The sequence below is a fragment of the Tachypleus tridentatus genome, chromosome 10 (assembly GCF_004210375.1).
Source record: "Tachypleus tridentatus isolate NWPU-2018 chromosome 10, ASM421037v1, whole genome shotgun sequence".
In the NCBI taxonomy this organism is placed as follows: Eukaryota; Metazoa; Arthropoda; class Merostomata; order Xiphosura; family Limulidae; genus Tachypleus; species Tachypleus tridentatus.
The window spans coordinates 28,777,097-28,803,733 of NC_134834.1; the positions used below are offsets into that span (position 1 = coordinate 28,777,097).

The following is a 26,637-nucleotide window of genomic DNA, read 5'->3' on the forward strand; positions in this document are numbered from 1 at the left end:
TCTATTATACTCAATGTAACATTTTAAAAGACGATGTTTCACCTTGCTCTATTATACTCAATGTAACATTTTAAAAGATGATGTATAACCTTACTCTATTATACTCAATGTAACATTTTAAAAGACGATGTTTCACCTTGCTCTATTATACTCAATGTAACATTTTAAAAGATGATGTATAACCTTACTCTATTATACTCAATGTAACATTTTAAAAGATGATGTATAACCTTACTCTATTATACTCAATGTAACATTTTAAAAGATGATGTATAACCTTACTCTATTATACTCAATGTAACATTTTAAAAGACGATGTTTCACCTTGCTCTATTATACTCAATGTAACATTTTAAAAGATGATGTATAACCTTACTCTATTATACTCAATGTAACAGTTTAAAAGACGATATATAACCTTACTCTATTATACTCAATGTAACATTTTAAAAGACGATGTTTCACCTTGCTCTATTATTTACTCAATGTAACATTTTAAAAGATGATGTATAACCTTACTCTATTATACTCAATGTAACAGTTTAAAAGACGATATATAATCTTACTCTATTATACTCAATGTAACATTTTAAAAGACGATGTTTCACCTTGCTCTATTATTTACTCAATGTAACATTTTCAAAGATGATGTATAACCTTACTCTATTATACTCAATGTAACAGTTTAAAAGACGATATATAACCTTACTCTATTATACTCAATGTAACATTTTAAAAGATGATGTATAACCTTACTCTATTATACTCAATGTAACATTTTAAAAGACGATGTATAATTTTGCTCTATTATACTCAATGTAACATTTTAAAAGATGATGTATAACCTTACTCTATTATACTCAATGTAACATTTTAAAAGACGATGTATAACCTTACTCTATTATACTCAATGTAACATTTTAAAAAACGATGTATAACCTTACTCTATTATACTCAATGTAACATTTTAAAAGACGATGTATAACCTTACTCTATTATACTCAATGTAACATTTTAAAAGACGATGTATAACCTTACTCTATTATACTCAATGTAACATTTTAAAAGACGATGTTTCACCTTGCTCTATTATACTCAATGTAACATTTTAAAAGACGATGTATAACCTTGCTCTATTATACTCAATGTAACATTTTAAAAGATGATGTATAACCTTACTCTATTATACTCAATGTAACAGTTTAAAAGACGATGTATAACCTTACTCTATTATACTCAATGTAACATTTTAAAAGACGATGTTTCACCTTGCTCTATTATACTCAATGTAACATTTTAAAAGATGATGTAAAACCTTACTCTATTATACTCAATGTAACATTTTAAAAGACGATGTTTCACCTTGCTCTATTATACTCAATGTAACATTTTAAAAGATGATGTATAACCTTACTCTATTATACTCAATGTAACAGTTTAAAAGACGATGTATAACCTTACTCTATTATACTCAATGTAACATTTTAAAGACGATGTTTCACCTTGCTCTATTATACTCAATGTAACATTTTAAAAGATGATGTATAACCTTACTCTATTATACTCAATGTAACATTTTAAAAGACGATGTATAACCTTACTCTATTATACTCAATGTAACATTTTAAAAGACGATGTTTCACCTTGCTCTATTATACTCAATGTAACATTTTAAAAGATGATGTATAACCTTACTCTATTATACTCAATGTAACATTTTAAAGATGATGTATAACCTTACTCTATTATACTCAATGTAACATTTTAAAAGATGATGTATAACCTTACTCTATTATACTCAATGTAACATTTTAAAAGACGATGTTTCACCTTGCTCTATTATACTCAATGTAACATTTTAAAAGATGATGTATAACCTTACTCTATTATACTCAATGTAACAGTTTAAAAGACGATATATAACCTTACTCTATTATACTCAATGTAACATTTTAAAAGACGATGTTTCACCTTGCTCTATTATTTACTCAATGTAACATTTTAAAAGATGATGTATAACCTTACTCTATTATACTCAATGTAACAGTTTAAAAGACGATATATAATCTTACTCTATTATACTCAATGTAACATTTTAAAAGACGATGTTTCACCTTGCTCTATTATTTACTCAATGTAACATTTTAAAAGATGATGTATAACCTTACTCTATTATACTCAATGTAACAGTTTAAAAGACGATATATAACCTTACTCTATTATACTCAATGTAACATTTTAAAAGATGATGTATAACCTTACTCTATTATACTCAATGTAACATTTTAAAAGACGATGTATAATTTTGCTCTATTATACTCAATGTAACATTTTAAAAGATGATGTATAACCTTACTCTATTATACTCAATGTAACATTTTAAAAGACGATGTATAACCTTGCTCTATTATACTCAATGTAACATTTTAAAAGACGATGTATAACCTTACTCTATTATACTCAATGTAACATTTTAAAAGACGATGTATAACCTTACTCTATTATACTCAATCTAACATTTTAAAAGACGATGTTTCACCTTGCTCTATTATACTCAATGTAACATTTTAAAAGACGATGTATAATCTTACTCTATTATACTCAATGTAACATTTTAAAAGACGATGTTTCACCTTGCTCTATTATACTCAATGTAACATTTTAAAAGATGATGCATAACCTTACTCTATTATACTCAATGTAACATTTTAAAAGACGATGTTTCACCTTACTCTATTATACTCAATGTAACATTTTAAAAGACGATGTTTCACCTTGCTCTATTATACTCAATGTAACATTTTAAAAGACGATGTATAACCTTGCTCTATTATACTCAATGTAACATTTTAAAAGATGATGTATAACCTTGCTCTATTATACTCAATGTAACATTTTAAAAGACGATGTTTCACCTTGCTCTATTATACTCAATGTAACATTTTAAAAGACGATGTATAATCTTACTCTATTATACTCAATGTAACATTTTAAAAGACGATGTATAACCTTGCTCTATTATACTCAATGTAACATTTTAAAAGATGATGTATAACCTTACTCTATTATACTCAATGTAACATTTTAAAAGTCGATGTTTCACCTTGCTCTATTATACTCAATGTAACATTTTAAAAGACGATGTGTAATCTTACTCTATTATACTCAATGTAACATTTTAAAAGACGATGTATAACCTTGCTCTATTATACTCAATGTAACATTTTAAAAGATGATGTATAACCTTACTCTATTAAACTCAATGTAACATTTTAAAAGACGATGTTTCACCTTACTCTATTATACTCAATGTAACAGTTTAAAAGACGATATATAACCTTACTCTATTATACTCAATGTAACATTTTAAAAGACGATGTTTCACCTTGCTCTATTATTTACTCAATGTAACATTTTAAAAGATGATGTATAACCTTACTCTATTATACTCAATGTAACAGTTTAAAAGACGATATATAATCTTACTCTATTATACTCAATGTAACATTTTAAAAGACGATGTTTCACCTTGCTCTATTATTTACTCAATGTAACATTTTAAAAGATGATGTATAACCTTACTCTATTATACTCAATGTAACAGTTTAAAAGACGATATATAACCTTACTCTATTATACTCAATGTAACATTTTAAAAGATGATGTATAACCTTACTCTATTATACTCAATGTAACATTTTAAAAGACGATGTATAACCTTGCTCTATTATACTCAATGTAACATTTTAAAAGACGATGTATAACCTTACTCTATTATACTCAATGTAACATTTTAAAAGACGATGTATAACCTTACTCTATTATACTCAATCTAACATTTTAAAAGACGATGTTTCACCTTGCTCTATTATACTCAATGTAACATTTTAAAAGACGATGTATAATCTTACTCTATTATACTCAATGTAACATTTTAAAAGACGATGTTTCACCTTGCTCTATTATACTCAATGTAACATTTTAAAAGATGATGCATAACCTTACTCTATTATACTCAATGTAACATTTTAAAAGACGATGTTTCACCTTACTCTATTATACTCAATGTAACATTTTAAAAGACGATGTTTCACCTTGCTCTATTATACTCAATGTAACATTTTAAAAGACGATGTATAACCTTGCTCTATTATACTCAATGTAACATTTTAAAAGATGATGTATAACCTTGCTCTATTATACTCAATGTAACATTTTAAAAGACGATGTTTCACCTTGCTCTATTATACTCAATGTAACATTTTAAAAGACGATGTATAATCTTACTCTATTATACTCAATGTAACATTTTAAAAGACGATGTATAACCTTGCTCTATTATACTCAATGTAACATTTTAAAAGATGATGTATAACCTTACTCTATTATACTCAATGTAACATTTTAAAAGACGATGTTTCACCTTGCTCTATTATACTCAATGTAACATTTTAAAAGACGATGTTTCACCTTACTCTATTATACTCAATGTAACATTTTAAAAGACGATGTTTCACCTTGCTCTATTATACTCAATGTAACATTTTAAAAGACGATGTATAACCTTGCTCTATTATACTCAATGTAACATTTTAAAAGATGATGTATAACCTTGCTCTATTATACTCAATGTAACATTTTAAAAGACGATGTTTCACCTTGCTCTATTATACTCAATGTAACATTTTAAAGACGATGTATAATCTTACTCTATTATACTCAATGTAACATTTTAAAAGACGATGTATAACCTTGCTCTATTATACTCAATGTAACATTTTAAAAGATGATGTATAACCTTACTCTATTATACTCAATGTAACATTTTAAAAGACGATGTTTCACCTTGCTCTATTATACTCAATGTAACATTTTAAAAGACGATGTGTAATCTTACTCTATTATACTCAATGTAACATTTTAAAAGACGATGTATAACCTTGCTCTATTATACTCAATGTAACATTTTAAAAGATGATGTATAACCTTACTCTATTAAACTCAATGTAACATTTTAAAAGACGATGTTTCACCTTACTCTATTATACTCAATGTAACAGTTTAAAAGACGATATATAACCTTACTCTATTATACTCAATGTAACATTTTAAAAGACGATGTTTCACCTTGCTCTATTATTTACTCAATGTAACATTTTAAAAGATGATGTATAACCTTACTCTATTATACTCAATGTAACAGTTTAAAAGACGATATATAATCTTACTCTATTATACTCAATGTAACATTTTAAAAGACGATGTTTCACCTTGCTCTATTATTTACTCAATGTAACATTTTAAAAGATGATGTATAACCTTACTCTATTATACTCAATGTAACAGTTTAAAAGACGATATATAACCTTACTCTATTATACTCAATGTAACATTTTAAAAGATGATGTATAACCTTACTCTATTATACTCAATGTAACATTTTAAAAGACGATGTATAACCTTGCTCTATTATACTCAATGTAACATTTTAAAAGACGATGTATAACCTTACTCTATTATACTCAATGTAACATTTTAAAAGACGATGTATAACCTTACTCTATTATACTCAATCTAACATTTTAAAAGACGATGTTTCACCTTGCTCTATTATACTCAATGTAACATTTTAAAAGACGATGTATAATCTTACTCTATTATACTCAATGTAACATTTTAAAAGACGATGTTTCACCTTGCTCTATTATACTCAATGTAACATTTTAAAAGATGATGCATAACCTTACTCTATTATACTCAATGTAACATTTTAAAAGACGATGTTTCACCTTACTCTATTATACTCAATGTAACATTTTAAAAGACGATGTTTCACCTTGCTCTATTATACTCAATGTAACATTTTAAAAGACGATGTATAACCTTGCTCTATTATACTCAATGTAACATTTTAAAGATGATGTATAACCTTGCTCTATTATACTCAATGTAACATTTTAAAAGACGATGTTTCACCTTGCTCTATTATACTCAATGTAACATTTTAAAAGACGATGTATAATCTTACTCTATTATACTCAATGTAACATTTTAAAAGACGATGTATAACCTTGCTCTATTATACTCAATGTAACATTTTAAAAGATGATGTATAACCTTACTCTATTATACTCAATGTAACATTTTAAAAGACGATGTTTCACCTTGCTCTATTATACTCAATGTAACATTTTAAAAGACGATGTGTAATCTTACTCTATTATACTCAATGTAACATTTTAAAAGACGATGTATAACCTTGCTCTATTATACTCAATGTAACATTTTAAAAGATGATGTATAACCTTACTCTATTAAACTCAATGTAACATTTTAAAAGACGATGTTTCACCTTGCTCTATTATACTCAATGTAACATTTTAAAAAACGATGTATAATCTTACTCTATTATACTGAATGTAACATTTTAAAAGACGATGTATAACCTTGCTCTATTATACTCAACTTAATGTTTTATGATATGATGTATTATTGTTCTGTTAAATACAACTCGGTAGTTTATGAGGTCTGAATCATTCATTATTCTGTTCAACTAAATATAATGACATGGCGTAACATCTCACGTTGGTTTTGAAATGCTTAGCTGTGCAAAGATTAAAATACATCCGGTTAGGCTTTGTGCGAGTAAAGTTAATAGAAAAAAGTAATTTACATATTTTGATAGTGGCATTGACAAGTAGTTATTTTTTACATAAAACACAAAATTCTGATACTGAGATAACAGTTTTATTGCGCTATAGTGGTGTGGGGGAAGTTCAGTGCGTATATGGTTCGCTCTTCTACGTAAAATATTGACTCAACCCAAACGAGCCGTTTTTGCATATATATTTCTCTACAAGTGGGTCTTCTCGACATCACTGTTTCCTTCACTCTTATCTTTAGCCCTAAATATTGTCATTAATGAGTGCATCCAAATACGCAGTAATGGCATCTGGCGTTGTTGGTTTCATAATAGCCATTAGTATTGTTCTGGTTATCTTATCTACTAAGCCTTCTTCAGGTATTTGGCATTTTATGTTCTAACAGTGTTATTATAAGCACGACAAGTCTCATTACCAAAAAAAAAAAAAAAACGGCGAAAAAATCACAAGAAGAAATATCAGACGAACTTTAGCTCACACTACAAATCACTCTAATAGTTTGTGAATTAAAGAAAGTTATTTATTCAAGAACACTAACTAGTTGATCACTAAATATGTTATTATTACTAACACTAATCCAATTCACTATTCATTTCACAAGTTAACCTGCATACATAATGTAGAAAAATAACGATTAGTTTTGAATTTCACACAAAGCTACTCGAGGGCTATCTGCGCTAGCCGTCCATAATTTAGCCACTCTTGAGCTACTCTTTCACAAACGAATAGTGGGATTGACCGTCACATTATAAGACCCCCCTCGGCTGATAGGATGAGTATGTTTGGTGTAACGGGATTCGAACCCGCGACCCTCAGATTGTAAGTCGAGTGCCTTAACCACCTGGCCATGCCAGACCCGTGTTAAAATTAAGTCAACATTTCATACTTGAGGTAACATAATTTGTACAGTTTGCTTGTTTAATAAAAACGTACTCTAGATAAATTTTTTTCAATATGAAAATTTCTTCGCACTCTACCAGACTCTTAAGCCTTTTTAACACTTTATTCCAGTTTAATATTCAATCCACGATAGTTTTCAAAATACCCGAAATATTAAACAAGCGCAATAGGATTTGCGTCTTCTTTCCAAGTGAGGTGCTAAAGTGATAATCACAATCACAAAAAGAAACGCGTGAGCAAAATCTAAATAACTTTCGTCTTTATGCAGTTTAGAACGATCGATGATTGGACATCGCTACAACCATGCACTCTGACAAGTATATCGATTGGTTGTCTTATAACAAGCCTGTTGCAACAGCTAGCGCACACAAGATGTGATTAAAATAGTTCTCCAAGGAAAGTGAACGTTTCGTGACGACGGTTGAAAGAGAGTAAGCGTTTCGGTGAAACATTTGGAATACAGAACACCTTATTCTGTAACTATGGCAACTAGAGCTCTCCGTGGAGAAAACAGAAAACGTATTGTTTAATACATCTTACAAATGCGAGAAGAAAAACAACACTTCTGAAACAGATACAAAGTGATTCCGTAATTTTAATTTAGATCTGTCATTTTTGTAACAAAGCATCAGCAGAATTATCTGATAAACAGATTTATAAACATTTTGAAGAATGTCGTAACTTGACATGGACGGTAATGTTTATAGATAATTGTATTTCTTTTTTCTCCAAGCCAAACTTTTTTTGTAGTTTAAGGTGTATTAGAAACTGCGAACAACAAGACGTAGAAAACCTTTCTGTGTAGAACAGAATAGTGAAAAAGCACGTTTCAATTGAAATTCAAATTTGATCTTTTTTGTGTTTTTATCTTTTATTTTAAAATGTAGTGGAAGTTATATTCAAATTCAACAGATGAAGGCGCTTTACAAATTGTCAGGCAACAGTAAGAAACCTTTTCTGTATAGAATAGAATACGATAGTATAAGAAAGTGTAAGATAAGCCACTTAAATATAATTTCTTTGTAGTTTTGAGTAAAAAAGGCCCAGAAACTTCTGCTTCAGTGAATAAAATACTGAAAGGATACGATACCTTTTAAATACAACTTCTTTGCAGTTTAAGATTTGTGAGAAATTGTTCAAAACCAAAGGACTAGAATTTTTTTATAGAATAGAATACCAGAAAATGCTATTTTATTTCAATACAAATTATTTTATTTTTAAGATGTATCAGAAATTGTTATACGTTTTTCAACAGGAACAGAATACTAGAAGGGTACGGATACACTTATATCATGAAATATAGTAGATTAATAGCTTTAGAGTCTGTGATAATTGTTCAAACAATCAGACTGGTCTTGAAAAGTAAGTATCATTTTCAGATTATTTATCGTTTGTTTGGAAGTTAAGTACAAGCCTATACAATATCTATCTGAGTTGTGTCCACTAATGGCATTTACACTTAAGTTTTAGCGTTATAAGTCCGCAAAAGATAATTATTATAATCATTCGATAATGTACATGGGATATATTTTCTTAAAGAAAGATTGCATGTTTGAGAAATGAAGGATTCGCATGACGATGTGTAAAGCTACATGCCTTTAATTGATAAAATGCATATAAGAGAATCACCCAATGACGTATAAGAGCTCAAATCTTCTGTCCACTTAAAACATTTAAATACATCTTTTTGAGACAAAATACTTTTTTCTTGATACGATGAACAAGAAAAAGTGTAAAACATAAATTACAGGACATTAAAAAAGGATTATTATGTGAAAGTTAGGTGTGTTTTTTTAACTAAACATAGAATTATTTAAGTCAGTGTAACATCATTAAATACCGTTACTTGTAACTGCACCACCAGCTGGTGTCTCTTTAATCCGTTAAGTAATATTAGTAATATTTTTATTTATCTTGTACTCAAATAGAAACAGTATTTTAATTCTCTCTTGTATATAAAACCTTCAAATACTCGTAATTATCTGAGTTTTTCTAATTGGCTTAAGGCTTCAAGTGATCAGACCTTGAAAATACATCAAGATTTTTACACTTATCATAAAATTCTATGGGGCATAATTTGTGAAAAACAAATTAAAACAGCTTAACGAAGTTTTCATTATTATTCTCATTACTTCACCAGGGAAAATCCAAAACCTAATTCTACCATTTTATATGTTAAAGACTTCTCAGATAAACAAATTAAAAAAATTATAAGTGAACTTAATCACCCAACCTCGTTCGAGAAGTTAACAAATAAAAATACATATTTTCACCATTTTCAAACGTTTCAGAGCGAAAACTAATAATTATGATTACACGCTAGAGAAGCTTTCAGCACCAGGCAAAGTTGACTCCTTCATTCAAAGGTGTAATCCTGTCACAAAACGTTTATCAATTCGCAGATTCCGTCTCTGATTTTGAACCTCAAACCACCAGAAGTAACAACCTATTGCGAAATGTATCTCTGTATGTTATTTAGTCATTTGTTAATTAATTCATTTTTTTTTACTTCCTATTGAATAATTTGTTATTATTATTATTATCATTTTTACGTCAAGTTCTAAATATAAATAAGCGGGAACTGTGAATTTATTGTAGAACAAAAGCGTTTGTTTGTTTGTTTTTTTGGAATTTCGCACAAAGCTACTCGAGGGCTATCTGTGCTAGCCATCCATAATTTAGCAGTGTAAGACTAGAGGGAAGGCAGCTAGTCATCACCACCCACCGCCAACTCTTGGGCTTCTCTTTTACCAACGAATAGTGGGATTGACCGTCACATTATACGCCCCCACGGCTGGGAGGGCGAGCATGTTTAGCGCGACGCGGGCGCGAAGCCGCGACCCTCGGATTACAAGTCGCACGCCTTACGCGCTTGACCACGCCGGGCCCGAACAAAAGCGAATATCACGACAAATAATTGTTACTCAACACTATCGTAGAAGATAAAAAAACAAAAACAACCCCAGCCTAAGGTCAAGGCCAGGTGGTTAAGGCATTCGACTCGTAATCCGAGGGTTTCGGGTTCGAATCCCCGTCACACCAAACATGCTCGCCCTTTCAACCGTGGAGACGTTATATGTACGGTCAATCCCACTATTCGTTAGTAAAAGAGTAGCCCAAGAGTTAGCTTGGGTGGTGATGACTATCTGCATTTCCTCTAGTCTTATACTGCTAAATTAGGGACGGCTAGAGCAGATAGCCCTCGTGTAGCTTTGCGTGAAATTCAAAACAAACCAAACCAAAGCATAAGGTCAATTACTTGGAATATAATTGCGCAAGCTATGAAAATTAACCCAACTTTAAAACATTTTAATGACGTTTAAGTGTTTCCATTAATCTTATTTATTATTCAATCAAAATGATATGAACGTGTTTTGCAGTCTTCTTGAAAGATCTGATTGCATGAAGTAAAACGGATTTTCACACCCGAGACAAACATCACTTCTATAGTTGGAAGTTGAAATTGAATTATTACTTATAATTTTAAGCTCAACCTTCAACCATAGAAGATCACAAAACACACTTGAATCATATTTTTCATTCAGGAGAATGTAAGTTGAATTGATTACCGCCAGGAAGCACGAAGTCTAAAAGTGTGTTTGTTTGAAATTAGCACACAACTACACAATGGACTATCTGTGCGCTGCCTACCACGGGTATCGAAACCCGGTTTCCAGCGCTCTAAGTCAACAAAAATACCGCTGTGCAACTGGGGAGGCAAGTTTAAAAGAAGATTTCAAGTAGGATAATTTGTACGTTCTAACAGCCTCATGGTGGCTGAACTAAAACCTGGTGTCCAATACATGCGGAAAAGAGAGAACAGATAGTTTATTGTGTAGCTTTGATCTTCTAAACAATCAAACAATACATACTCCATTAACCTAGGAATAAACGACATGTAGCACCTGGTTACGTTTATCGAGGATTTTAAAATGGGAATTTTAAATTTTATTTCATAAAATTATGATAACTGATCATTTACGTTGTATGTTTCTTCATAATTTATCAACCACCTAAATTAGCACTAAAACTGTTAACCTTACCAACGTAATCTGCAACGTTAAAAATTTATGATCTGGCTTGCAAGGGTCGAGACCTTTGTTTTAACTGTTAGTTTCGCGCCTAATTTTGAACTGACAGACTAAACAGAAGACGGTTATTCATATCAAATAGTGTAGTTTGACTGTCACCCTTATAACGTACCCAAACCCCAAAACGTTTGTGGAAATAGGGCTTGAACAGGTTTACAATCCGGCACGCTAACCAATAGGAGACACCCAGTCCTTTGAACTTTAAGAAGACATTGTGTTCTAAAAACAAAATAATGAAAGGCTGTGTTTCCTAAAGGAAAAATTGCGTGTTTGAAAATAAAAATAAAAAATCAGACGATGAGTTGCTAAAGTTACGGTTTCCAAAAGAAACTTGTATGCAGGAAAAAATATAAGAAACTAATCATTCGATAATATACATGGGATATACTTTCTTAAAGAAAGATTGCATGTTTGAGAAATGAAGGATTCGTATAACGATGTGTAAAGCTACATGCCTTTAATAGATAAAATGCACACATGAAAACAAGAGAATCATCCAATGACGTGTAAGAGTTCAAATCTTTTGTAATTTTTTTTTAAATTTTAGATATAGATTTCTGAAACGAAACATTTTTTCGTGATGCAACGAAAAACAAAAAAAAATTCTGAAATAAATTAGAGCACATTAAAAAAGAAGTTTATCATGTGAAAGTTCGGTTTTGTTGACTAGACATAGAATTCTTCAAATCAGTACATTATCATGTGAAAGTTCGGTTTTGTTGACTAAACATAAAATTCTTCAAATCAGTACATTATCATGTGAAAGTTCGGTTTTGTTGACTAAACATAGAATTCTTCAAATCAGTACATTATCATGTGAAAGTTCGGTTTTGTTGACTAAACATAGAATTCTTCAAATCAGTACATTATCATGTGAAAGTTCGGTTTTGTTGACTAAACATAGAATTCTTCAAATCAGTACATTATCATGTGAAAGTTCGGTTTTGTTGACTAAACATAGAATTCTTCAAATCAGTACATTATCATGTGAAAGTTCGGTTTTGTTGACCAAACATAGAATTCTTCAAATCAGTACATTATCATGTGAAAGTTCGGTTTTGTTGACTAAACATAGAATTCTTCAAATCAGTACATTATCATGTGAAAGTTCGGTTTTGTTGACCAAACATAGAATTCTTCAAATCAGTACATTATCATGTGAAAGTTCGGTTTTGTTGACTAAACATAGAATTCTTCAAATCAGTACATTATCATGTGAAAGTTCGGTTTTGTTGACTAAACATAGAATTCTTCAAATCAGTACATTATCATGTGAAAGTTCGGTTTTGTTGACTAAACATAGAATTCTTCAAATCAGTACATTATCATGTGAAAGTTCGGTTTTGTTGACTAAACATAGAATTCTTCAAATCAGTACATTATCATGTGAAAGTTCGGTTTTGTTGACTAAACATAGAATTCTTCAAATCAGTATATTATCATGTGAAAGTTCGGTTTTGTTGACTAAACATAGAATTCTTCAAATCAGTATATTATCATGTGAAAGTTCGGTTTTGTTGACTAAACATAGAATTCTTCAAATCAGTATATTATCATTGAATACCTTTTTTTGCGACTGGTGTCTCCTTTACTCAGTCAAGTTATATTGATAGTATTTTGTCTATTTTGGATAATTTATAATCACTTTCAGGGTCATGAATGAGACTAGGATTGGCTGATGCTTTTTCTCTTACTATATGAATATATTTTCTTTTGTAAGAAACAAAATATAGATTTAAAAATATATTATTTCTGTTTATTGGTTTTAGCTTGGTTTGCTTTGAATTTCGCACACAGCTACACATGGGCTATCTGTGCTAGCGGTCTCTAATTCAGTAGTGTAATACTGGAGGGAAGGCAGCTGATTATCACCACCCACCGCCAACTCTTGAGCTACTCTTTTACCAACGAATAGAGGGATTGACCGTCACATAATAACGCCCCTACGGGTGAAAGGGCGAGCATGTTTGGTGTAACGGGGATTCGAACCAAACATGACGTCGAGCCAAGCATGCTCGCCCTCCCAGCCGTGGGAGCGTTATAATGTGACGGTCAATCCCACTATTCGTTGGTAAAAGAGTAGCCCAAGAGTTGGCGGTGGGTGGTGATGACTAGCTGCCTTCCCTCTAGCCTTACACTGCTAAATTAGGGACGGCTCGGTGCAGTGGGCTAACAATCTACTCACTTAAATACTTGTTGAAGAATCCGCAAGCGATTGCGGCCCTATGTTCCTAGATGGAATCTAATGGTGATAACTAACTAACTAATAATACAATTAATTTACACTACAATTAGCGAGAGGGTGTTTGTTGTAATTAAGTACAAAGCTATACAATGGGCCATTTTTGCTGGGCTTACCACGGGCATCCAAATATTAATGCTATAAGCCCTCTGACTTATCCCTTATCCACTGAATATTTATTTAATGTGACTCTTTATCAGAAATGAAAATTCGTTTTCATTGAAATTATTTTAGTTGCTTTTATGTTGATGCGCTTGTTTTACCTATAGGTTTGTTTGTTGGATATAGAATCTTGAAACTTAAGCTCAGTAAATACAAGTCGCAAACAAGCTCGAGTTTCGGAATTGCTACATAAGTAGCTCCACCCACGAAATTTTCGTGTATGTACGAATTACAATAAAATGATAATTACCTGATGGAAACAAAACTTACCAGTTGAGATTTGTTCCTTAATTGATTAAAGTTGAACTTAATCGAGTGAAAGATAATTAAAACAAAAAGAAGTTGATCATCGTGTCATCCGTTTCAAGTGTTATATAAGTGAACGCAAAGACATCAGATTAAAGGAACATTAAGCCATGAGCTACTATGGCAAAGACACCGATGCCTTTATTAGATAAAAAACAACAACAACACGTGAGTTCCTAAGCGTGTAACAGTTATTTGTTTCCTCTCCAGTGCATCATTCATAATAAAATTTGGTTTCGTCCATTCTTTTCAGTCAGACAAATTACTGAGTAACATTGGTTACGTTCTTTGTATAGTGTCGTAGCTAGTTTGGTTCCATATGCTTCCAGTGTATCGTGTAGAACAAAAGCTGTGTTGACGTGTTATATCTTCAAACCAGATGATATATCATTCTTACTCTTTATAAGCACAAGGCCTTTTCAAAGCTTTGTATATCACTATACAAGAAAGTACAGTAAAATAAATGTAACTTGATGGACAGTCCCTCTGTGGAACAGCGGTATGTCTGCAGACTTATACTGCTAAAAACCATGTTTCGGTACCCCTGGTGAGCAGAGCACAAGAAGTTATTTGTGTAGCTTTGTACTTAATATAAGCAACCACTTTGGATCGACAAGACCTATCCATATATGAGTCTTTAAAGATAGCCTGACTGGAAATCATTTCGACTCTGACTCTCTAAAAATAGTCTGCCTAGGTAAGATTCTTTAAAGATAGCCTGACTGGACATCATTTCGACTGTGACTCTGTAAGGATTGACTGCCTGGGTAAGATTCTTTAAAGATAGCCTGCCTAGACAACATTACTTCAACTATGACTTCCTAACAATAGATTGTCTGGACAAGACCGCTTCGAACATGGCTCTCTAAGGATAGCTTTCCTGGACAAGGTGACTTCTGGTACAACTCTCTAAAGATAACCTGTTTCAACAAGTGACACATTACGACAGGCTGTGTTTCTTTTATTATTCCCTTTCATGCAGTAAGCCATAAATGAGTACACGACCTGTCATGGTGGTTATCGTTGATTATTTGAAAGGCGAACGTGGTTCGTTATTCGTTTTTCACCTGCCACAAAATGAAACCAACAACACAACAATTACTAAAGTGATTTAACCAATAATAAAAGAACTTATAACGCAGGTGAGGAGCTTGTTTGTTGTTGTTATTTTTCATTCTTAAGCACAATGTCATAGTGCTTAAGAGACTAATCGAACTACACTTCAAAATTAATATCATTTTAGACACTCACTGAATATTTTCTCTGCACAAAACTAAAATATTCCAAAGAATCGTATATAGAATATCAATTGTAAATATTTTGGGGTAAGATATTTTATATTAACTCAAGGTTTTGTTTGTTTTTAATTTCGCGCAAAGCTACACGAGGGCTATCTGCGCTAGCCGACCCTAATTTTGCAGTGTAAGAATAGAGGGAAAGCAACTAGTCATCACCATCCACCGCCAACCCGTAGGCTGCTCTTTTTACCAACGAATAGTGGGATTGACCGTCACATTATAACGCCTCACGGCTGAAAGGGCGAGCATGTTTGGTATGACGGGGATTCGAACCCGCAATCTTCGGATTACGAGACGAGTGCTTTAACCACCTGGCCATGAGTAACTAAAGGAAAATAAAATAGATACAAAAATTAATAACTTGTTTTATTACTTATACTTTCCATGCTTGAGACACTTTTATTCAATTGTTTAGAATTAAATATTTCATTTCTTTATTAATTTAGTTCGTGGATTGACTTCATTTTGTTCTTTCAGATTCTTTCTTCTAACGTTCAACATTTATTCACTCAAAAACAAATGCAGAACTCTGTACAGTTTATAACCTTCCCATATCCTCCTTCGTAAATTTAAATGCGATTTTTTCTGATCTAAGACGTTTACTGTTCTTTGAATAGGTCTTGTTATCACAAAGGTTGTTTTTCTTAGGTTCATTATACTCTTTCGCTACTTGATAATTTTGTGAGATTTTATTTTCCTTTCTCTTAATACTCTAAGACCACACTTAATAGTTTTCGCTGATTTCAAACCAATTTCAAGCTAAGGATTGACAAGCAAGAACTACTTTAAGTTTCATCTAAAATGAAAAATATCCCTGGGAACCTTAAGGGACTGACTATTTCTTCTTTCACAACGTTTCCTACTTCTCATTGAATAGTGCTTGGGGCCAAGAATATTATCTGTCTCAACAAATAACGAAGAAACAATCCATTAGAAGTTCAAGTCCTATGACGTCGAAGCTTTTTAGAACTCAAACAAACAAAAACACAAAATACGTAATATTTTATCAGTTTCAATGTTCTCTCCTCTTTCTGTACCATCCCAAAATACTTATTTGCTCAAAAAGATAAATCTTACTGTTAAAAATGCTAACCTTATATTGCGTTGTAAAAATTGGTTTTGTAGCAGGTATCAACTCCAATTCTTTGGTGGGTTTTTGTAGTTTTATTTTATCTCGTTATTAGTTCGTTAATACTACGTAATAATACATACTCTGTAATTCTGAGAAATTATGTTCTAGATTTTATTCCAGTTTTTCACATTTATTTCATAAAAAATTTCGCTTGTAACAAGTAATTTAGGATTATTCTCTCTCGACTTTAAAAAAAGCAAAAAAAAAAATAAATACATTCGACTGCCAGTAACACAGCTACTCGTAATTCATCGGTAAAAAGCTAATCCCAAGGAGAGAAAAATCGTTACCTCAAATACGCTTGAACTGTTAGAAGATTTCGTAACACGTGATTTTCTGATGAATTTATAGTTATTCTATAAGAAACAAAACTGAGATTTAAAAACTATATATGTTATTTATATTTATAAATTAAACCTTTTAAATATAAAAATCTTTATAGTCCATATACAATAACTGTAGTACACTAACAATACAATTTATTTACACTATTATTAGGTAAAGGGTGTGAATAAATGGACTTTGCAATTCGTGTACTTGGCCAGATGGTTAAGGCACTCGATTCATAATGCGAAGATCGAGGGTTTGAATCCCCGTCACACTAAATATGCTCGCCCTTTCAGTCGTGGAGGCCTTAATGTGACGGTATATCCCATTATTCGTTGGTAAAAGAGTAGCCCAAGAGTTGGTGGTGGGTGGTGATGACTAGCTGCCTTCCCTCTAGTCTTACACTGCTAAATTAGGGATGGCTAGCGCAGATAGCCCTCGTGTAGCTTTGCGCGAAATTCAAAAAACCAAATCATATTTTCTGTCGCAGAATCAGAAGCTGCTTGCCAAGTTCAGTGAATTAAGTTTTTCTTTCTATTCAGTACGGATAGCTTGGTTATTTTATTTGGAGTATTATTATATTTACTAGTTATTGAAAGATGCTGTTATTCATTTCTTTAAATGTCTTTTCTTCTTTTTATTCTTTCGTCTCATAAACATTCTTTCTTTGTGTGTAAAATCAGTGCCGTCCTACTACGCGACTCTATAATTAAACAGAATGTCACATGCTACGCTGCTCTAAAGTTACACTTCATTCGTCAATAGACGTTTTTAGGAAAGTTTGGTTTGTTTTGAATTTCACGCAAAGCCACACGAGGACTATCTGCGCTAGCTGTCCCTAATTTAACAGTGTAAGACTAGAGAGAAGGCAGCTAGTGATCACTACCCACCGCCAACTCTCTGGTTACTCTTTTACCAACGAATAATGGGATAGACCGTCACATTAAGGCCTCCACGGCTGAAAGGGCAAGCATATTACAGGTCGAGTGCCTTAACCACCAGGCCATGCCGGGCCTCTTTTAGGAAAGATGAAACAGTTTTAAATACACTATACTGTTCATTAGAAAGGAAATTAATGACAGTGTATGAAAGAAACAAAACCATCGTGTGTTCTTTGTGAGTAAATGACGTCCTATTGTTTCTGTAATATGAACATTGTTAACATGCTTTATGAACATTGTTAACATGCTTTATGAACATTGTTAACATGCTTTATGAACATTGTTCATTAAAACGTTTGATTTATATTTATATATTTTTACAATATGGTATTCATTCTTAGGACTGTTTTAGATTGTTAACTTAGTATTTGGATTTAAAACTAGCCTAAATTACCTGAATGCCGTGAGTTATTCGCATGACGGTAGAAAATATCGCTAACAGCGATGCAACCCAACTGATGAATCAATGTGTTCTAATCGTTATACGTTTTTATTTTTTGGCTGTGCGAACTTCTCGGTCAACGGTAATTGTCAAGTTATATAACACAGCACAAATAGTCCTCTGTGCTTATGAAACAGTAGCATGCTCTTGCTAAGAACAGAATATTAAGTCATCTCTGTTCATTAGTGCGTTCATTTTTAGTTTTGGTCTGTTCCAGTAGCTTGCTTTTTTATCAAAGATTAGTGAAAAGTATAAAACGTGTTCATTGGTCCAATCATTTACAACCATTTATTTATTGCATTCAGTCATGGGTAACTTTAGTTAAACTTTGATTAGACGAACCTTTGTCCAGTTTAACTGTGGTCATTAAACAGGCATGACTAAGTGTTTTTTTTGTAACCATTAAAACGTTATGTTATTTTACTTCAGTGATCAAAAATACGTGATTTTGGTGTTAATCTATATAATTATAGTAGAGAAGTTATGACTTGTACGTATTTCTAATGATGCGAGAAGAGATGTTAAATTACCAACCATGACATCAACCAAGTAGCTCATACAATCGTTTTTATTATTTTGTAATAAATAAATACTAATTACTTAGCCAGATGATCATTAAGGCTACTCACCATGTCAATAATGGATAATTCGATCGCCCTAATCTTGGCGCAAGTAATTAATTTTACTCAGTTCTTTGAAAACATGTTGGTCTTAGTTATACAATAATGATTTGAGGACGTGATTGTTGGTTAATTTTTAGTGAGTTGTCGAACTTGGCTTTATATTGGTGATATAATGAACGTGATTTATGGTTGTATTTTAGTGATTAGAAAGATGTATTTTTCATTTTATTATAGTGATTATATTACCTAAGTTTAATGCTAAGTTACATATGGTGCTATTTATGCATAACCGTTCCAAATGTTGCACTGATAGACAAAAGCGAAATCTATTTACAACTCTTGGCCTACTCACTCTTGTCTAACCGGATAATAGAATATGGCCGTCACTCGGATAAGCGTTTATTGAATGGCCAAATGTAAATGTAACATTTTTTTCTGACGTATAATAATTAAACATGCATATCCCTTGTTTTATTATGCAATCTTATTGGGGCCCGGCATGGCCAAGTGTGTTAAGGCGTTCGACTCGTAATCCGAGGGTCGCGGGTTCGAATCCCGGTCGCACCAAACATACTCGCCCTTTCATCAGTGGGGGCGTTATAAAGTGATAGTCAACACCACTATTCGTTGGTAAAAGAGTAGCCCAATAGTTGGCGGTGGGTGGTGATGACTAGCTGCCTTCCCTCTAGTCTTACACTGCTAAATTAGGGACGGCTAACGCAGATAGCCCTCGAGTAGGTTTGCGCGAAATTCAAAAAGCAAACAAACCAATTATATTGTTCTACATATCTAAATCATATTCGGTACGAACGCTTTTTATGCTTCCAACTTTACGGAGAAGATTCTAACATCTGTTTTATTAGCGTATTCCTCTAATGGAATACACTATACTTTCATTCGTTACTATAGACAAAATGGACAGTGAGGAACAAAATGGCGGCAGGCAAATGTTGCGAGCAAAAGTAGCTTACCTACAGTTTTTCATTAAATTATTAAGCATGTTTGAAAGTAAAAACCGGTCCTCGTAATTGGTGGTATAATAATGAAACTATAGGGCGAATTAAAATGGATATAACTTTACTAATTATAAAGTGCTTGCAATCAGGCTCAACCTCTGATAATCTTTCGCTGGTCCCCCTCTGGTACAGCGATAAGTCTACTGATTTACAACGCTAAAATAAGGGGTTCGATTCCTTTCAGCGGACTCAGCATATAGCCTGATGTGGCTTTGCTATAAGAAAACATACACACATAAAAAAAAACAATAATATAACTAAAACAATAAAACAATAGATAGATCATCGTTTCGCGCAACTGCATTATTATGGGTATGTCGCGATCTTTCATTTTTTCCCTACAAGGGCTTCCTCCCCCCGTGACACATCAGTATATCTGCAGACTCACATCGCTAGAAACTGAGTTTCGATACCCTTGGTGGACAGAGCACAGGTGGCTTATTGTGTAGCGGTGTGGTTAATTTTCAAACAAACCTGACAGAGCTCTGGATATCAGAGGTAGTGCGTGTTTATGTTTCCTTATAGCAAAGCCATATACAGCTATCTGCTGTGTCCACTGAGGAGAATCGAGCCCCTCATTTAGCATTGTAAATCCGAAGATTTACCGCCATCCCCTTGGACGACTCTCGAAGATAGTTAGCCAGTTTCGAATTATTGCAATTCCACAAATATTCTCCATATTTTAAGTGTATGTGCCTTGTAAGAATGAGAGTCAGTGGCATATTGAGTGACTACTGAGTGGTCAATAGTTTAAAATTAGATACAGCGGTAGATATCTTTAGTAGCTTTACCATAAACACAAATTACATACATATAACTACTTTAGCAGTGTTTGTATCAGTGCTTTAAACCTTTTTTTTATTATTTTGCTGTAGTTATTTAAGCCGTAAAAACATAATTTGTGTTTTAAGTTGTTAAAACAAAAATACGTCTTCCAGCATTTAAATTAGTGTTCAACTTTGATCTTGTTAATATCTGCCTCCGACGTGAAGAGGTCCAGCATGGCCAGCTGGTTAAGGCACTCGACTCGTGATACGGGGGTCGCGGGTTTGAATTCCCGTCACACAAAACATGCTCGCCCTTTTAGCCGTGGGAGAGCTATAAAGTAATGGTCAATCCCATTATTGGTTGGTAAAAGAGTAGCCCAAGAGTTGGCGGTGGGTGGTGATGACTAGCTGCCTACTCTCTAGTTTTACATTGCTAAAGTAGGGTCGGTTAGCACAGATAGTCCTCGTGTAGCTTTACGCGAAATTCAAAACAAAACAAACCGACGTGAAGAAGTTTGTTTTGGAATTCCTGAAACTATTCTAAAAGTTTCAACTTTGTATCGTTTGTTCTAAATAAGACAGTTCTGGCAGCCTGGATTTTCAGTTCACTCGATTTTTTTTATCTTAACTAGCGACAGAAACGGTTCGCATTCCACAAAGTGGAGTTCTAGTTACTGCTAACACTCTACAGAGGGAGTAAAAGTGAAAGAACAAACGGTGCGGTCCAACATCTTATGTTTACCGATAATAACACAAGGACTCGAAAAGTATGGTAACATAAGTAGAACAAACATTTAACTTCTGACGTCACCGATTTCTTTCTTAGCTCTTTCATACTATTGATTATTGGATATATTTCTGATCCCATACTTTGACATTTGTCTTTCAAATATGTCAGTATATTGGAATATCATATTTCATATCAAGTAATTAATTTTCCGCAGTTGAGAGAATGTGCAACAAAAACTGATAGACGTTGATTTAATTACTGGTTAATGTTTTTAGATTTAAAAATAACATGATCATTAACTAACTCCTTTCGTAATTTCATAATTATGAACCGAGAAACAACATAGATTCATTGGCGAAAAAGAAGTCTCAAACACTGATTGCTGTAGCTGGTGTCTAGCCATATTATCGATTTGGTTAAGCTGCTTCTTCGCTTAAGCTTTAAAGCATTATAAAAAACGATGGAAACATTTAAAAACTGAAATTATTCGCTTTGTTTGTTTGTTTGTTTTTTTTAAATAAAAGAACTGTGATCAATGAAGTTTCCACCTGCCATAAAACAGAACCTTACACCTCACACAGCCCGGCATGGCCAGGTAGTTAAGACACTCAACTCATAATCTGAGGGTCCCGGGTTCGAATCCCCGTCACTCCAAACATGCTCGCCTTTTCAGCCGGGGGTACGATATAATGTTACGGTCAATCCCACTATTCGTTTGTAAAAGAGTAGCCCAAGAGTTAGCGGTCGGTGGTGAAGACTAGCTGCCTTCCCTCTAGTCTTACACTGCTAAATTGGGACGGGTAGTGCAAATAGTCCTCGTGTATGAAACTTTATAGAATGGGCGGCAAAGGCCTGTTGTGGAGACACAAGTGCAGAGGACGACGTTTCGAAAGTCTTCCGCCTTTCATCTTCAAGTCCTTTCTACAAAGTTTCATCATGAATACTCTGCCTAAACAATCTATCAAAGAAAGTTCTCGTGTAGCTTTGCGCGGAATTTCAAAACAAACAATACTCAAAGAAACACATATACCTCAAAGTTGATGACATTTTTAATCTGCGAACTCTAATCAAAACTTTAACAAAAAAAATCATTTAAGTCAAAAGTAACAGGAAATTTTCAAAATGTTCAACCTCTCATATAACGTGTCTTGTACGTTTTTGCGATAAAAAACGTACTATAACAGCTGCATAACGAAACCAAAAGTGCGAAAATACTCAGTTCCCGTACTTTTCTAGACACGTAATCTTAGGGATTGTTAAAAAAATACGCACGTATAAAATGTTTTAAAAAGTAGAATCTTCCATCTGATTATTCTTTTTGAAATTACCACATCACATTTCGCAGTCTTTTTCAAGCGCCACTTATCTGTAAAAAAAAATCAGAGAAGTTTGTGCATCTATGCATATAATGAGCCGAGATGAATGATTTAATAAAACGGATTATACCTCCAGGTGCCGCGTGGCACACAGCTCGCGAAATATAACTGCTCTCTCTCTATAATAAAAGTTCAGAGAAGATCCTTTTTTCAGTTTTTATTCTCTATACATAATTTTGAAAATCTCGTTCCACTAAGCCTAGAAATTATTCAAATTACGTTATCCAGCTAGGTTTCAGTTCTTGATACGAAATATTATTCAATTAGAAATGAACATGTACCTTAACATAGAACTAAAGCCAGTGAGAAAGTGCTTTTTTTTTCTTAGTGCTGTTTTTAAAGGACTCATATTCATGTTCAGACTTAGTTAACATATTGATGTTCAAACTTAGTTAACAACACAGGGAAAATGTGAATAAATTTAAGTTATATGATTAATTTATTATTAAAAGTTAAGATTAACCTAATAACACTATACCGTAATTCCAAGTATCACATGAGAATATATTATAAAACAGAAAAGATAAAAAGCATACACACACATGGTGACTTTGAATGGGCATATAAAGCATACACACACATGGTGACTTTGAATGGGCATATAAAGCATACACACACATGGTGACTTTGAATGGGCATATAAAGCATACACACACATGGTGACTTTGAATGGGCATATAAAGCATACACACACATGGTGACTTTGAATGGGCATATAAAGCATACACACATGGTGACTTTGAATGGGCATATAAAGCATACACACATGGTGACTTTGAATGGGCATATAAAGCATACACACACATGGTGACTTTGAATGGGCATATACATTTCGCAAACTGTAACAATATACATTTTAATATTTAATCATATACATTTCGCAAACTGTAACAATATACATTTTAATAATTAATATTTGGCAGAAGTTTTGTATATATGTCTAGCTTTCCTTACCATCTGTCTAGAAACTTTCTTGAGCAACTGAAGAGGAACCTATGGTTAGTACTTTAATTGGTCAAAGCTCGCGATCCTGGTCTCATCCGACTAAGTCCAGATACACCATTGTGCAACTTTGTGTTTAAAGCAAACAAAAACAAACACACGTATTTGTAAACTGAGAAAACCGTTATTTTACAAATGCAATCGTATTCTCTTTTTTTTTAATTTTCATGTCGGAAATGAAATTAATTTCGGCAAACGTTGTTCTCTACACGTTGTTTATCAATTTATTTTGTTATTAGTTTTGTTTTTCTTGCGTAGTTGTAATTTTTAATAAATATATATCATAGTCGATTTTAGTTTCAAAGAAATAATGTAAAATTTCTCTTTCAAATCTAAACTTCAATAGTTGAATAAAATGTAGATGTTTTTAAAACGGTCCGTGTTGGAGGTAGATGTTTATACCATTTGGTTAAATTGAAATTTATCTATAAAGTGTCACAAAGTACAAACTTAATGCGTGGCATACGTGTAAAATTAGGGATAGGAAAACCAAAATACTCAAATAATAAAATGTCTTATTTGTACAAGATCTAATCGTTTCCTTATCACTGATATAGAAACTTACTTTGTACAAGATAGCTCTCTAATCACTTCCTTCTCACTGATATAGAAACTTACTTTGTACAAGATAGCTCTCTAATCGTTTCCTTATCACTGATGTAGAAACTTACTTTGTACAAGATAGCTCTCTAATCGTTTCCTTATCACTGATGTACAAACTTACTTTGTACAAGATAGCTCTCTAATCGTTTCCTTCTCACTGATATAGAAGCTTACTTTGTACAAGATAGCTCTCTAATCACTTCCTTCTCACTGATATAGAAGCTTACTTTGTACAAGATAGCTCTCTAATCACTTCCTTCTCACTGATATAGAAGCTTACTTTGTACAAGATAGCTCTCTAATCACTTCCTTCTTACTGATATAGAAACTTACTTTGTACAAGATAGCTCTCTAATCGTTTCCTTCTCACTGATATAGAAACTTACTTTGTACAAGATAGCTCTCTAATCGTTTCCTTATCACTGATATAGAAGCTTACTTACTTAAAAGTCATTAGAATATATCACTCCAGTGATTTGTACTCTTACTCGACTTCAGTACGTGCCCCGGAAGCACAGAGGGTAAGATTGTTTGTTTTTTAATTTTACGCAAAGCTACACGATGGTTATCTTGCTGCTTCCTAATATAGCAGTGTAAGACTAGAGATAAGGTAGCTAGTTATCATCATTCACCGCCAACTCATGGGCTACTCTTTCACCAACGAATAGCGAGATTTACGGTAACATAATAATGCCCCCACGACTGAAAGGGCGAGCATGGCTAGTGTAACGGGAATTCGAACTAGCGACCCTCGGATTACCACGCAGGTGCCTGAACCATCAAGTCACGCCGAACCAATAACGGCTAAATTTGTAGGCTTATAATTCTGAGAACCAGGTTTGGACACCTCTGGCGGGCACAGCACAGGTACCACGTTGCGTAGCTTTGTGTTTAAGAGTCAATCAAATTAGTTCAGAATGCTTTAGTATTTGATTTTCAGCCACACAAAAGAAAGTATCATACACTTTAATATGAGACACTATTTACGTAAAGTTATCTTATATTAAAGTTTGCGATTCATGCGACAAGCGGAATACCCGCCTTTATATTGGAACAATGAACTATTGGTCACAGTGGGGAAGCAAGAGTGCTAGTATCACCTCTCCCCTGGTAAAGACAGACATGTTATATTTATTACTGTTTCCTTCTTCACATCAATTACTATTTAATGCTGCTTTTTACATTAAGCGGACTTACAACACTAGAAACTGAGTTTCGATACCCGTGGTGGGCTGACCACAGATAACTCATTGTGTAGCTTTGTGCTTATTTCAAACAAACACATCTGCTAACATTTTTTATCACTTTGATTTAGGCCAGTGTTCCCATTTCAGAGGGTCAAAAATTAAAATTGTCAAAAACGACCTGATTTTTGTTTATATTTCAATAATTCAAATGAAACTTAGTAAATTTTACCTCCCCGATGGCTACCCAGTAAATCTGAGGGCTTAAAACAACTAAAAAAAATGGCTTAAGTGCCCATACCTGGCAGGGTACAGACAACCCATTTTTTTTTTAGCTTTGTGCTTTACAGCTAACAAACATGAGGTTAACAGGGGTCCTAGCTAATAAAATCTCTTAGTCTATGTAATCAAAAGCTCTAAACATAGCGACATTGTCTAAATAGAATACCTGGTATTGGTATTGATTATGTTTTATTCACACATTGCTTGAAGTTACACATACAGCTTTGAAGAGTAGGTCTCATTTGCAGAGTTATATACAAACATAAGTCAGAGTATAGAATACTCCAATACATCTTAGTCTAAAATATTAATGTTGTAGTTTATGGTTTTTTACCCTGCTTTCAATACCATTCTTTCTCAACATGCACTGTAGACCAAGACTTTGGTTGAATACTGTATTCGCGTGAGAATATTTTATCCTAGTTAATACGTTGTACTTGAATAAGCACGTCAGACAACTGAAAGGAACGCCAACTCAGATGACCGCCTCAATCTTGAACCGACATAGTATGGTGGTTAGGGCACACGATTCGTCACCGATCATGCTGGTA

The 26,637-nt window shown here is 32.9% G+C and overlaps 1 protein-coding gene across 7 annotated transcripts in view; it reads right to left on the reverse strand.

The window, feature by feature from the left end:
* Positions 1–26,637, reverse strand: part of LOC143228954 (sodium/potassium-transporting ATPase subunit beta-like) — a 161,551-nt gene that overhangs the window by 61,880 nt on the left and 73,034 nt on the right. For 3 of the 7 annotated variants that reach the window (XR_013015572.1, XR_013015574.1, XR_013015571.1), the window contains one exon: positions 15,439–15,986. The exons of 3 other annotated variants lie outside the window; for them this stretch is intronic. The gene's annotated coding sequence lies outside the window, so the exon portion shown is untranslated. One more of the 7 variants, XR_013015573.1, reaches the window with a different exon arrangement.